The sequence below is a fragment of the Macaca fascicularis genome, chromosome 6, assembly GCF_037993035.2.
Source record: "Macaca fascicularis isolate 582-1 chromosome 6, T2T-MFA8v1.1".
Lineage (NCBI taxonomy): Eukaryota > Metazoa > Chordata > Mammalia > Primates > Cercopithecidae > Macaca > Macaca fascicularis.
In genome coordinates, this window is record NC_088380.1 from 91160180 (window position 1) to 91173816 (window position 13637).

The following is a 13637-nucleotide window of genomic DNA, read 5'->3' on the forward strand; positions in this document are numbered from 1 at the left end:
TAATATATTTTCAAACTCTCCACTTATTCAGCAATTACACAATGTCTTTTATATTGATATATTGGTAGTTGTGATAGTGACAGAAAGCAGCGAAAACAGGCAGATAGGGGCAGGTTCCCAGTGAAAACCAATCTCCAAGCCAAAGACAGTTTAAAGCCTGAAAGTCAAGCTACAAGTTAAATCCTCAGACCAGATTGAGAACTTGTCTTCCTGTTCGGTGTGTTTTCCTCTGACTGGACCCCACTGTTCACCTGTTTTACATATACCAACCATTTCCTAATTGGTTTTCTACACCGTCATGCCCACTTTTGAGTGGTGTCTTCGCTTTAACCTTTTACGCATACTCACAAACCAATCAGCATGCACTCCCCATCCTGTGCCTTTAAAGACCCCAGACTCAGTCAGTAAAGGGGGAGATAACCTGACTACAGGGTAAAGACAACCTGACTTTGGGCAAGACAACCTGCCCTTCTCATTCCCTCTCCGGCTCCCCTCTCTTCTGAGAGTTGTTTTCATTGCTCAATGAAATTCTTCTCCTCCCTCCTTACCTTTCGATGTCCAGTATATCCTCATTCTTCTTGGGCACAGTATAAAGAGCTCAGGAACTGCCGAACGTGGGTACAAGCTGTAACACAGGCAAGCTGGGGCACTCAAGTGTGGTGGAGCGAGGCGTGGGTGGGGCATTGCCAGCCAGGGTCCCTGGCTTTCAAAATGACCGAGAAGAAAAATTCTACGTCAGTTGTATTATAAGAAAACAAACTCACCGGTATGAAATTATTGTGAAACAAACAAATCCACCATTGGCTAGCTAAGTTTGTCTGTAAAAACTTTCTATTTAAATTATTTTCCACTTTACTATCCCTTGACACCTTCAGATATCTGTTCTATCATATCATTTCATCATGTCTTTGCAATCATGAACTGTCAGTATGTACTAGAATTAAAATAACTTAAAAATGGGAATGTATTCTGGCAGCCAGCATGTAAAATGGCTTCCAATGATCACCTCTTCCTGGTGTTAGAAACTTCATGTAATCCTCTCCCATATTACACCATAGTTAATCTGTGTGGCCAATACAATATGATAGAAATAATCATCTCTGAGATGAGGTTGTCAAAGACACTGCAACTTCCAACTCCAATGCTGTCTCTCTCCTTCAGATCAGTTGGCCTGGTTGCCATGTTGTTGATAGCAAACATTCTTTCACACACTGAATTGAGCTCAGTAACTAGAAGGCTTCAGTCTTAAAAAATATGTGAGATAGGAAACAAAGTGTTGGCTTGCATACCTGTACATAAAGCTCACATTCAAAGGTGCTCATGAGAGAAGGGACTCATAACATTTGTTCACCAAATGTGCCCATATCCTGGCTTGGAGTTTAAATCCAAATTAGCCACAGAGTCCTGGAAAATCTAAGGAAAAGGTAAATAAGTAAATAACATCCTAGATAATTGGTTCTGACCAATATCACTTATAAATGTCAATGCATAAATCTTAAGGGTTTTGTTTTGTTTTGTTTTTGAGACAGAGACTTGCTGTGTCACCCAGGCTGGAGTGCAGCGCTGCAATCTTGGCTCACTGCATCCTCAGCCTCCCAGGTTCAAGCAATTCTCCTGTCTCAGCCTCCCAAGTAGCTAGGACTAGAGGTGCCCGCTACCATGCATAGCTAATTTTTGTATTTTTAGTAGAGACGGGGTTTCACTATGTTGGTTAGGCTGGTCTTGAACTCCTGACCTCGTGATCCACCCGCCTTGTCCTCCCAAAGTGCTGGGATTACAGGCATGAGTCACTGTGCCTGGCCAAATCTTAAGGTTTAACAATTACCATCCAAAAACACCGTTAAAAAAACAACTGCACTGAGAAAGAGATTCTAAAAATTCAAAGATGACTGAATATTGGAAAACTGATGAATATAATGAATTATATTAAAAGATTTCAGGAGAAATGTCATATCAGTATCTTCTGATGTCAAAAATTCAACACCAATTCTTATTAAGATCACTCAGCTGAATTTTTGTATTATATATCAATAAAATACATACATATACAAACATCTCAGCATATATATGCACAGATATATATAATATGTATACACATATATCCATATATAAACATATATACATATACATACATATAGGTATTTATATTTATAAACTTGTATGTATATATACATATGTAAACATATGTATGTATATATTTGTATGTGTCTATATATATTACAAAAAATCAGCATCATAGTAAAAGGCAAAACATTGGCATTATTTTCACTTAACTCAGGAAAAAGGTAAGGATGTGTTTTGTCATCACTGCTATTTAATATTATACTTGAAATATTAGCCAATGTGATAAAAATGAAAAAAGAATTACACATAGAAGTATTTTTTATTTTGTTGCTTTCCCAAGCAAAGAAGAGTCTATACGCAGAAATATTTTAATAGAGAAAGTAAAACTATCACTATTTGTAGACGGTATATTGTATAACTGAAAACTCAGAATTTCCCATAAACTAAAAACAATTAGGAAATTCAGTGAAGTAGCAGGGTATCAAATTAATATATATGTATCAATAGTCCATTTTTACAAACAATAACCTGATAGAGGATAAAATAGAAGAAAAGACCTAATGCAAAACAGCAACAAAAAAAGATAAAAACAATTAGGAATAAACAGTTATTCCTAAAATAACTTGAAACATAACTTTTTTAAAATCCATAATTTATTTTTACAAAAACATAAGCACTTTTAAAGGACCTAAAAGTAGATTTGAATAAATGAAATGTCATTCCATGTTTTTAGATGGGAAAACACATCATTAAGATCTTAATTCCATCTAACTTAATTCATAAATTCAACAAAATCTCAATAAAATTCCAAAAGAATTTTGTAAAAGACATAGCCAAACTGATATCAAGTTCATATAGAAAAGTTATAAATAAGGAGTGGTTAGGAAAACTTAAAAAGAAGGGCAATAAGGATCAACTAACCTTATCACATATTAAATTATATTATAAAGATCTGATCATTAAAATAGTGTAGTAATGTTACATAAATAGAAAAATCAATGGAGTAAAATGGAAAGTCCAGAAATAGACTCAAACGCACACAAGAATTCAGTGGCATCTGAAATCAGTGAGACAAAGATGGACTTTTAAATAAATGCTGTTGGAAAAACTGAATAGCCCAGATAAGGGTGGATCACACTAAGATAAATTCTCAAAGGATGTAAGATTTAAATGTAAAAAGTAAGATTACAAAAATACAAGAAGAGGTCAAGTGTGGTGGCGCTAGCCTGTAATCGCAGCACTTTGGGAGGCCAAGGTGGGAGCATCACTTGAACCCAGGAGTTTGAGACTAATCTAAGCAACATAGTGAGACCCCCACCTCTGCCAAAGAAAAAATAATGAGCTGGGCATGATGTCTGCAGTCCTAGTTACCTGGGAGGCTGAGACGAGGATTGCTTGAGCTCAAGAGTTCAAGGCTACAGTGAGCTATGATCACACCACTGCACTCCATCATGGGCAACAGAGTGAAACCGAGAGACAGAGGGAGAGAGAGAGAGCAGAGAAAGAGAGAGGAAGGAAGAAAGAAAAGAAAGGAAAGGAAGGAAGAAAAGAAAAGAAAAAATAAAAATAGTTAATAGCTCTTACAATTAAAAAAAAAAAAAGTTGAGGAAGAGACAAAAAGCTCCAATAGAAGAATAGATATCCTTTGCAAATAGGCAAAGGATATCAATAGACAATTCACAGAAAAAGAAATAAAAATTTCCTTTTGATATGGTTTGGCTCTGTGTCCCCACCCAAATCTCATCTTGAATTGTAATCCCTATGTGTTGAGAGAGGGATCTGGTGGTAGGTGATTGGATCATGGGGCCGGTTTCCCCCATGCTGTTCTTATGATAGTGAGTGAGTTCTCAGGAGATCTAGTGGTTTAAAAATGTTTGATACTTACCCCCCGTATTACTTTCTTTCTCTGCTGCTGCCATGTAAGTCATGCCTTGCTTCTCTTTCACCTTCAGCCATGATTGTAAGTTTCCTGAGTCCTCCCCAACCATGTGGAACTGTGAGTCAATTAAAACTTTTTTCTTGGCTGAGCATGGTGGCTCATGCCTATAATCCCAGAACTTTGGGAGGCTGAAGCAGAAGGGTTGTTGGCACCCAAAAGTTCAAGACCAGCCTGGCCAATGTAGTGAGACCCTGTCTCTAAAATAAATAAATAAAGATAGATAAAAGAAAAACGTTTTCTTTATAAATTACCCAGTCTCCAGTAGTTTCTTTATAGTAGTGTGAAAATGGACTCATAAACCTTTAAACATATGAAAAATTCCTATACATCAAAAGACATGATATATAGAAAAATAAATTCAGGAAGACATCTACAGAGATTATCATCTGCAGTCACCCTAAAATTAATAAGAAAAGGATGAACAACTCACTAGAAGAAAGGGGCAAAACACTTGAACTGGCAATATTAATTGCCAATAAATATATGAAAAGAATTCCATTTCAATACCAATCAGGAAAGTGCCAATTAAAAAACAATAATACACTGTTTTGTACCCATCAACTTGTCAAAAATGTAAAGTCATTACTAAAAGTTAGAGACAACTGGCCAGGCACGGTGGCTCACACCTGTAATCCCAGCACTTTGGGAGGCCGAGGCGGGTGGATCATGAGGTCAGGAGTTCAAGATCAGCCTGGCCAACATGGTGAAATCCCTTCTCTACTAAAAACTATAAAAACTAGCCAGGTATGGTGGCACGCACCTGTGACCCCAGCTACTCGGGAGGCTGAAGCAGAAGAATAGCTTGAACCTGGGAGGTGGAGGTTGCAGTGAGCCATGATTGCGTCACTGCACTCCAACCTGGGCAATAGGGTGAGACTCCGTCTCAAAAAAAAAAGAGACAACCTAAACATCTATAAACACAAGATGGATCAAAAATTTAAAAAGCAATGAAAATAATGTTGACTGAAAATGTAAATTTTCACAACAGTATATAAAATGTCAAAACATGGCAACACTAAATATTGCTTTGAGACACATATATATGTAGTAAACATATAAAAATGTAAATGGGAATGATAAACACAAATTTAGGATTCAGAAGGAAAAGCAAGGAAATGGGATTAGGAGATATAATTAGGGGTCCAATTATGTTTACCACGTTCTGCTTCTTAAGCTAAATGATAAATACATACATTTTCATTTTCTCTGTATAGTTCTTATATATGTGAAATAGTTCAGGAAAAAAAGAGATTAGGAGGAGAAACAAATCTTTTGAAATCAGGACAAAACTTAATTCCAACTTCATCTCTGCAACATAGTTGCTGTGGAAACTTGAACAGGTTACTTAGCTTCCCTGAACTTCAGTTTCCTCATCCGTAAAATAAGTATTTTTTTTTTTTTTTTTCTGAGATGGAGTCTCACTCTGTCACCCAGGCTGGAGTGCAGTGGCAGGATCTCAACTCACTACAACCTCCACCTCCCGGGTTCAAGCGATTGTCATGCCTCAGCCTCCCAGGTACTGGGAATTACAGACGTCCACCACTACGCCCAACTCATTTTTGTATTTTTAGTAGAGACGGGGTTTCACCATGTTGGCCAGGCTGGTCTCGAACTCCTGACCTCAGGTGATCCACCCGCCTCGGCCTCCCAAAGTGCTGGGATTACAGGTGTGAACCACAGTGCCCAGCCAAAATAAGGATAATAGTATTATACCAACTTCCTGAAACAGTGCCTCAGCATTCAGCAAAGTAACTAGCATGTGGTATTCACTTAATATACTTGATATTTTTCCTGAATTATTTCAATAAAGTCAATATTAATGTCTGTACATATGCATTTCCAATGTGTGTGTATGTTTGTATGTGTATGTGTGTATGGGGGGTGTGTGTGTGGAATATATATATATATATATATTCCAGTTTCTTGGAAGCACACAGCTGCACTTGTGTTCTTAGACTCCAGCATCCTTTTTTTACATGTAACCTTTTAATTTTGCACTTCCTGTTATAATTTTAAACATAGAACGAACAATTTCTAGACAATCAATAGAACAGCTGCTAGGGGAAAAAATAGAAATGAAATGGCCAAATGATTGAAGGCTGACACTTAAAAGAATAGTTTTACAGTGAACAGCTGTGTATCCCAGAAATAAAATATGTGATAAATACATGTTAACAAAGAGCAAAAACTGCTGTCTAATATTGAAAATTTATGGCTACAGAGCTGAAAACTATTGGAAAATAATGACAAGATTTCAGTTTTGATAATATTTCAAATGGGTTATAGTTACAAGAAACAGAGAAAATAATAATAAACCCCCTTACAGAGTATAAATTTTGTGGCATAAATGAGCAGTATGAAAATATTTTAGATATTTTAAGCTTTTAAAACATGTTTTGAATATTGAACAATAAATGTAGGTCACTGTAAATGGCAGTGCTCTCCTTTGTCTCTAACAATTTGTCTCTGTTCTTGTGCTCTGCCCTTGGTCTATGAACAGACATCACACTCTGCATCCCTTTTACACACACAGACACACAGACACACACAGACACACACACACCCCCTATCTTTTTGTCTTTTGTCCTTCAAATGACGTAGTCTTTATATCTTCTCTGTGTTATGGGAAAGCTGTGGAATCAGAAAGCCTGAGTACCCTTCTGTGAGGTCACATTTGTTGCAAGGGAGTTTTTGCCTCTCTGAGTTATGGTTTTCTTATTGTAAAATAGAGATTAAAATGAGCTAACATATAACACAGGACTCTGAAAAAACCTTTGAAGCATCACCCAAAACCAAAATATTATGAATCTAAGAAAACACGGTGAACTTGGTAGTAAAAGGACTCGTTTCTAAGCAGTTTTTCTCCCAGGAAACGTAACAAACCTTTAGTCAATATAGTTTCCTGTATTTGTACCTACTAGCTACAGGAAAAGCAGACATATATAAAATCTCTCTATTGCATTCCTTAGCTGATGTGTACTTCTCGTACATGTGGATTGCATAAGCCTTCATTTATTCATTTAACAAATGCTAAATGAGTATCCTTTGTACCTTTCACATGTCAGACACTGTACTAGTTATTTTGAGCACATTCATAAGGAAAAAATAAAAATTGTTGCCCTTTTGAAGCTTAGCATTCCATCTGGGAATAGAAGGAGGGTGGGGGAAGGAAGGAGGAGATCATAAATAATAAATAATGAAAATAACTGAAATTTGCCATATATTAGAAGATCATAAGTGCTATGGAAAAAAAGGAGTACATCAGAGTAAAGGGGATGAGGAGGGTTTGGGGGAAGGGATCATCAGCTGGGGTGGAAGGAGGAGGGTGGCTGCATCATCTAATGGGAAGGTCTCAATGGGAAAGTGACTTTTGAGCAAAGACTTGAAGGGTGAGGGAACTGATCACAAGAATATCTGGGGAAGAGCAGTCCATGAAAGGAAAAAACCAGGCCCAAAGCCCCAAGGTGAAGCTTTCCTGGCATGTTTGAGAATAACAAAAGGGTGCTTGTGTTGAGATGAGTAAGTCAGAGATTATCAGGAGAGGAGGTCAGAAAATAACCTCCTACCTAAAATCTATGACTCTTAGCAAAAATTTCAAGGGTAAACCTCTTTGTTCTGTATATTTGAAAAGCAAGAAGCCTTCCGTTTTTGTTCCATTGCCTAGAATTGTTTCAATGAATACTTGGCCATTTCTCAGGTGTCACACCTCATTGGCAGAATAACACACTTGATATCCTGCCCTTTCACTATTCACCTTCATCCCTTTCCCTCTTTTGTCATTATAATCGGCTTTAAAAGGCAGGAGCACCTCTTAGCCACAAATTCGTGTTAAAACTGGGTTTTATCCTCGCTCTTCATCAAAGTCTCTCTAAATTGTTATTCCACAAGAAAATCCTCTCTTTCTCTTTATGCCCTTCATCAAGCTGCCCCAAGGAAAACAACCATTAGCAAGAAAGAAAACTCAATGGGTCCTTGTTCCTATTTCAATACAGGGGAGAACATGATGAACCCAAGTTACAGATCACATAATTTACAAATCGAGCCCATCTCCCCACGTTAAAATTAAAGAAATGGAGACCCAAAGATGTTCACTGCTTTTCTTTCATTACAAGAAATCATGATGTATTTTAACCCCAATTTCCACTCATTCCTACTCCCTTCTCTCATCCCAGCAAGAAAGGAAATCTTACAGCACTACTCTCTAACACAGAAGAAGAACTGTGCTCTCCTACATCAAATTTTCTTCCTCAGTTCAGACTCTGCTTCAGTGGTTTAAATTTACATTTATCAGACAGTGCTATGTGGTATGTTGCCAGGTATATACTAGAAAGGGTTCAGATCTTTGTGAAGAAATTTAATAAAATATAAACTGTGTCAAGATTTTAAAAAAGAAAAATTCAGAATACTTGATCTTTAGGACAAGATTTTTGAACAGTTATAATTGTTTTCTAACACCTTCTGGAATACATTATTATACTATTTTGGGCACATTTGAGTAATAACTTTTTCGTTCACTTTATCCAAATCCTAACATCATACAGATCAAGAATTAAATTATCTTGTTCAGGCTTCTACTCATAAGTAGCTAAATGTCAAAATAATTTTAAAATGTTTTAAGAAGAATGAACATAGAGAAAACAACATCTGTCCAGTATGGCAGGTTCCTCTGTATGCGATCTTGTATATAATAAAAAAACATGTTGCTGTGGAATTTAGCAAAAGGAGGGCATTTGAGAGAGCTTGCATACTTTCCCAACAAATTCTGAAAACGTGTTGTTATCTATTCTTACCTAGCCTTTACCACCAGTTTGCTTCTCTCTGATTTATGCCTCACCTCCACTCTGAACCTAAACACATACACAACCTTCCTTTAGAGCAAATGCTGTATTCTCTAACAACAATGAGCAGAATCATCATCACTTTACAAATCTCTGAGCAGTAGATAGACATTGTTTCTGAGCCCTTCCCTCAGACAAGATGAAGCTGATTTTTTCCACCTTGCTTAGAAAACCCAAGGCTTACACTGGTGTGGGTCATCCCACAGGCTCCCCTGAGAAGAGTGAAATGGATTGAGCAAACACCTCTTACAAAGTTTTCTTGTCCCAGTTTTCAAGATCAATATGACTCTTCTTTGACCAAAATAATTATATCAACCAGTCGACGACAAAGGATAGAGGAAAATCAAAAGTGAACCACAATCATGAGAAATATTAGCAAATTTGACTATGTAATGAGTTTGTCTTTGTAAAACTACAAAATTTTCATACATCAAAAAATATCATAAATACATATAGCATATCTCTGGAAGAGAATACAGGAACTGTATTTCAGCGGTTGTTTCCACTGAAGAGAACTGAGGGATTCATTCTAAAGGGAGCAGCCTACTACTCTGACATAGCATAGCAAAAGGCAGTCTCATCAATTGCTGGGGAAAGTCTAAATTGGACGGCCTGTTAAAAAAAGCAATTTGCAATATCTACCAAGAACCTTATAATTTTCATGACTTTGATCTCAGTAATTCCATTTTTGGAATTTAATCTTAAGAAATAATCTAAAATGTGAAGAATAGTTCTTATGGCAAAATACATTGCTGAAAGTATTTTTATAAAAGTGAAAATATGGGAAAACTTAAAAGCCCCAAATTACGGGAATGGTCATAATAAAGTATAGTTCAATCACATAATAAAATTGTATCTAGTTGTAGATTTAACAAGGTTATGCACACGAAGTAAAATGACTATTTTTGTTTAATTTACAGAATGATCTTGACTAAAATGCTTTTATAAAAATTTGAAGAAAATATGCTGAAATGTTAACAGTAATTATCTTAAGGTGCTAGAATTTGGGGCAATACTTATTTTCTTTTTTAAACTTTTTATTTTCCTCAATAGAAGACATACAAAAAATAAAGTTCCATTTTAAACAAAAAGGATTGGAGGTGAAGCGGGGAGAGAGAGAGATGAAGAGAGAAACTATTTTTCTTCACCATAGCTCCCAAGCCAAATACCAAAAGAGCCAATATCCGGGAAATACAAAGCAATCACTAAATCCTCGAATGCCTGCCTGCTGCAGTGGACACTGTTGATACCTTTGTATAGGTCATTAAATCCCTCCCCTATCTGCTGCCAGGGCAAGACTAGTGACTGACACCTATGACCTTCTCCAGAGATTTGCCCTTGGCTGACTCAGGAGTACAAAACCAAACACCCTTACCTCAAGCAAGGATAACTTTAAGACGCAATTATTCTCCCTGGCTGCTATGGACCAGGCCAAGACTAAGCAATCCAAGATCACATCCTTCTTCCTCCACTCACTTGCAGGTTTTTTGTGACAAGCACTCCCTCAATGAATCTGTGCACCTGGGTCCCTCTCTCAGGCTCTGCTTCTAGTGCACTGGCCTGAGACATCTACCACAGGCAAGGCATGATAAATACCTTGTCTCTTGTTTGGCTAAACAAAATGGGCATATATAATTACAAAGTTAATTTCTGATTAATGCCACCAGTGATTTGGTCATAATTCTTCATTGTACCTTACAGATACAGTAGCCAGGAGGGCTTCACAGGAGAGTGGTAGTTTATGTAGAGATTAGGGAAGCATTCTAGGAAAAAAAAAAAAAAAAAAAAAAGAAGAAGAAATCACAGGGAATGTCTGAGCAATACCTGAAACTTTTCAAAATGTGATATGCTCTTCTCTTCAGGGCAGCTGCAATACAAAGAGGAGTGTCTTGGTTTCAGTGGCACCAGGCTTCCTTGGTCCTCCTCTTAGTTCTCTACTGGACCTCTATTCAATTCTATTTGTAGGATTCTCTAGTGTGCCCTCCATGAATGTTGGTGTACCTCAAGGCTCTATCCTTTCCCTTTTCTTCTTGTCCACACTGCCTAGGCAGTTTCATCTGCAAATATGTAACTACCATCTATAAACTCACCTATAAACACATACCCACATCCCTGCTAAGCTCCAGGGCCCTATGCCCAATAGCACACTCTCCATAGCAGCTGAAAAGTCACTCATGCATCTTGCAGTTATCACTTACCAAAATTGAACTCAACACCCCCACACCTACTCTACCTTCTAAATTGATTATCTCAGGAAAATATACCATCATCCATGTAGTTGCATAAGACAAATCTCAAAGATATCTTACGTTTCTCTCTCTCCTATCCAGCCCCAACATCCCACATCAAATCAGTTACCAAGATGGTGAATTCTACATTTCAAGACATCTCATAACTCTCCCTTCCATTTCCTTGTGTCTGTTCTGGTTCAGGCATTTATCATTTGTCACTGAGATTACTGCAAAAGCCCCCTTATAGATTTCCCAAGCCTTCGTATTGTCCTCATTCAGTCCATTCTCCATAGTACTGTCAGAATGATATTTTTAATGCAAAAAGATGACTATGACACTCTCAAGTTTAAGACTCTCAAACATTTTCAGCTACTTTAGGGCATAAAAATCTAATCCCATTTGCATGGCATGAAAAGTTCTCACTCTGATTTTGGCCTATTTATTCAGGGTTATCTCTTGCCACTTCCTTGCTCGGACTTTACTCCCCTGAAATACTGAACCATTTGCAGTATCATGAATGATTCAAGTTCTATATGTTTGCATTACTCCCTCTATGGGAATGTTCTCCTCCGACTCTGTCCCCTTTGTCAAAATACCTCAAACACTTTTCATTGCCATCTCAGTCATTATCTTCTTCGTAAAACCTTTTCTTGGTCTTGCAAGTAGGGTTAGATAATCCTTTTCCTATTTCTCTATTTTTTGTACATACATTTATTATAGCAGCTATAGAGATATCTCTTTCAGATATTATCAAAACTAATTGATTGGAAGTCAATGGTGCTGTTTATAGTAAAAGAGCATCATACTGTATTCTCTCTGTTTGCATGGTTATCTCCTTAAGAAACTCCCTGCTTTGACAATGGGACATAGAATCTTCATCTCAGTAACCCCAGAGCCTAATATAATCACGGGGGCCCACTAGCTCTCAGTTAACATTTATTAAATTAATGAAAACTTATATTATCTGTATCAGCCATGCAATCCATAATGATCAATAATATCGTACTTGTTACTCTCCACTTCCCACATCCAACATATCCAAAAACAAAATGAGAATAATTCAACCTCTTTTGTAGTGTAGTTAAATTTTTTAAAATGAACTGGATTTAGGTATGTCTATTTGTACATAAAGATAGAGCTATTGGCACAGTTATGAACCAACTGAATTATATCTTGGTATATCACAACGATTAATACTGATGTAAAGATAGTAAGACAAAAAAACATTTCAGGTCAGATTTAAGATTTTACATCAAATTATCACTGGTGGAAAACCAACAGATTCTATATCAGATGGATCCCAGGAGAAGTGTAGGTCTCACACAATGTGGAATAAAAATTACAGAGTTTACAAAATCATTGTCAGCAATATGCATGTGTGTATGTGTGCGTGCATGCATGCGTGCGTATACACACACATACACCAAGCTTCAGGCCATTTCTGTATTTTAAAAATAATTTTGACTAAGCTGTTTTAAAAAGACAATCTGTTAAGTTTATGCATCCTAGCTCAGCTGATTTACATCCGAGGGCAATGAGAAAAATTGCTGGCAAGATCACCAGACACTGTTGGAAGACTATTTTAGACTGTTATTTGGAAGCTGTTTGTACACAGGCATATAACAGCTGCACTCCACTTCAATCCAATTCCGGTCTTTGCAATTTACTCTAGGATGTGCCAATCCCCAGTAAATTACATGAGAAGAGAACAATGCAATCATTATTTACCCAAACTGTAATGCATACCTATCTTATTCCAGGAGTGGAATTAAATAAATAACTAAATGGAAGGGTTCATGTGTGAAGGATTGAAGTGCCTGCACATGCAACTTTTATTTAGGGTTTGTGGTAGAATGATGCAGAAAATGATTTCGATATTAAAGAATTTGAATACTAGTGGAGTTTTTTCTTTAAGCATGAAGAATGAAAATCACTTAATTCCTGAGTATTTATTAATGTCATGTAACTCTGGATAACATACCAAAAAACATACAGGAAGGAGAAACAGCTAAATGATAGACAAGACAGAGAAAATGCACCTTTAACAACTCAAGCATTTCCTCTAGGAAAGAAGAAAGACAGAAAGAAGGAAGGAATCCAGAGCTTGTATAATACCCTGTGCAATCCATTTATAGGGTGTTGGCAGCAGACAAGCTCTGGCCAACCCTAAAGGCAGAGGCAGCATGGCTCACCAGGAGGATACACTTGGAAGTCAAAAGTTCTGGAAATTTGAAATTCACATTTATTATTACCAGCTGAGAAAATCTGATAAAAATAATCTTTTCAGTCTCCATTTCTATGTATGAAAATTAGCTTTGAAATATGATAATACCTTTCAGGGTAAAGTAATATATTTTCTGTTCAATAAATGTTTTTCTAAGTGCTGCTCAATAAACTACCCCTTTCCTTTTTCTCGGAGCCGCAGAAAAAAATGGTACATACGAAGCAAAAACTACCTCCAGTTGCAAACTTTATTTTCTGAACTCTTCAAAGATTGTTGTCAGTGATTTTTATATGCATCAGATATTTGTAGTTCTAGGAATCCTTCAAGTAAAATTAAGTCTT

At 36.8% G+C, this 13637-nt stretch overlaps 1 long non-coding RNA gene across 1 annotated transcript; it reads right to left on the reverse strand.

Annotated features, from left to right (window-relative positions):
• Window positions 1–567: 567 nt before the first annotated feature.
• Window positions 568–4088, reverse strand: LOC123573891 (uncharacterized). Its single transcript, XR_010587436.2, has 3 exons — window positions 3950–4088; window positions 1290–1413; window positions 568–703 (listed from the first exon to the last, which is right to left on the reverse strand). It is a non-coding gene; the product is annotated as an uncharacterized lncRNA (long non-coding RNA).
• Between the last annotated feature and the right edge of the window lie 9549 nt (window positions 4089–13637).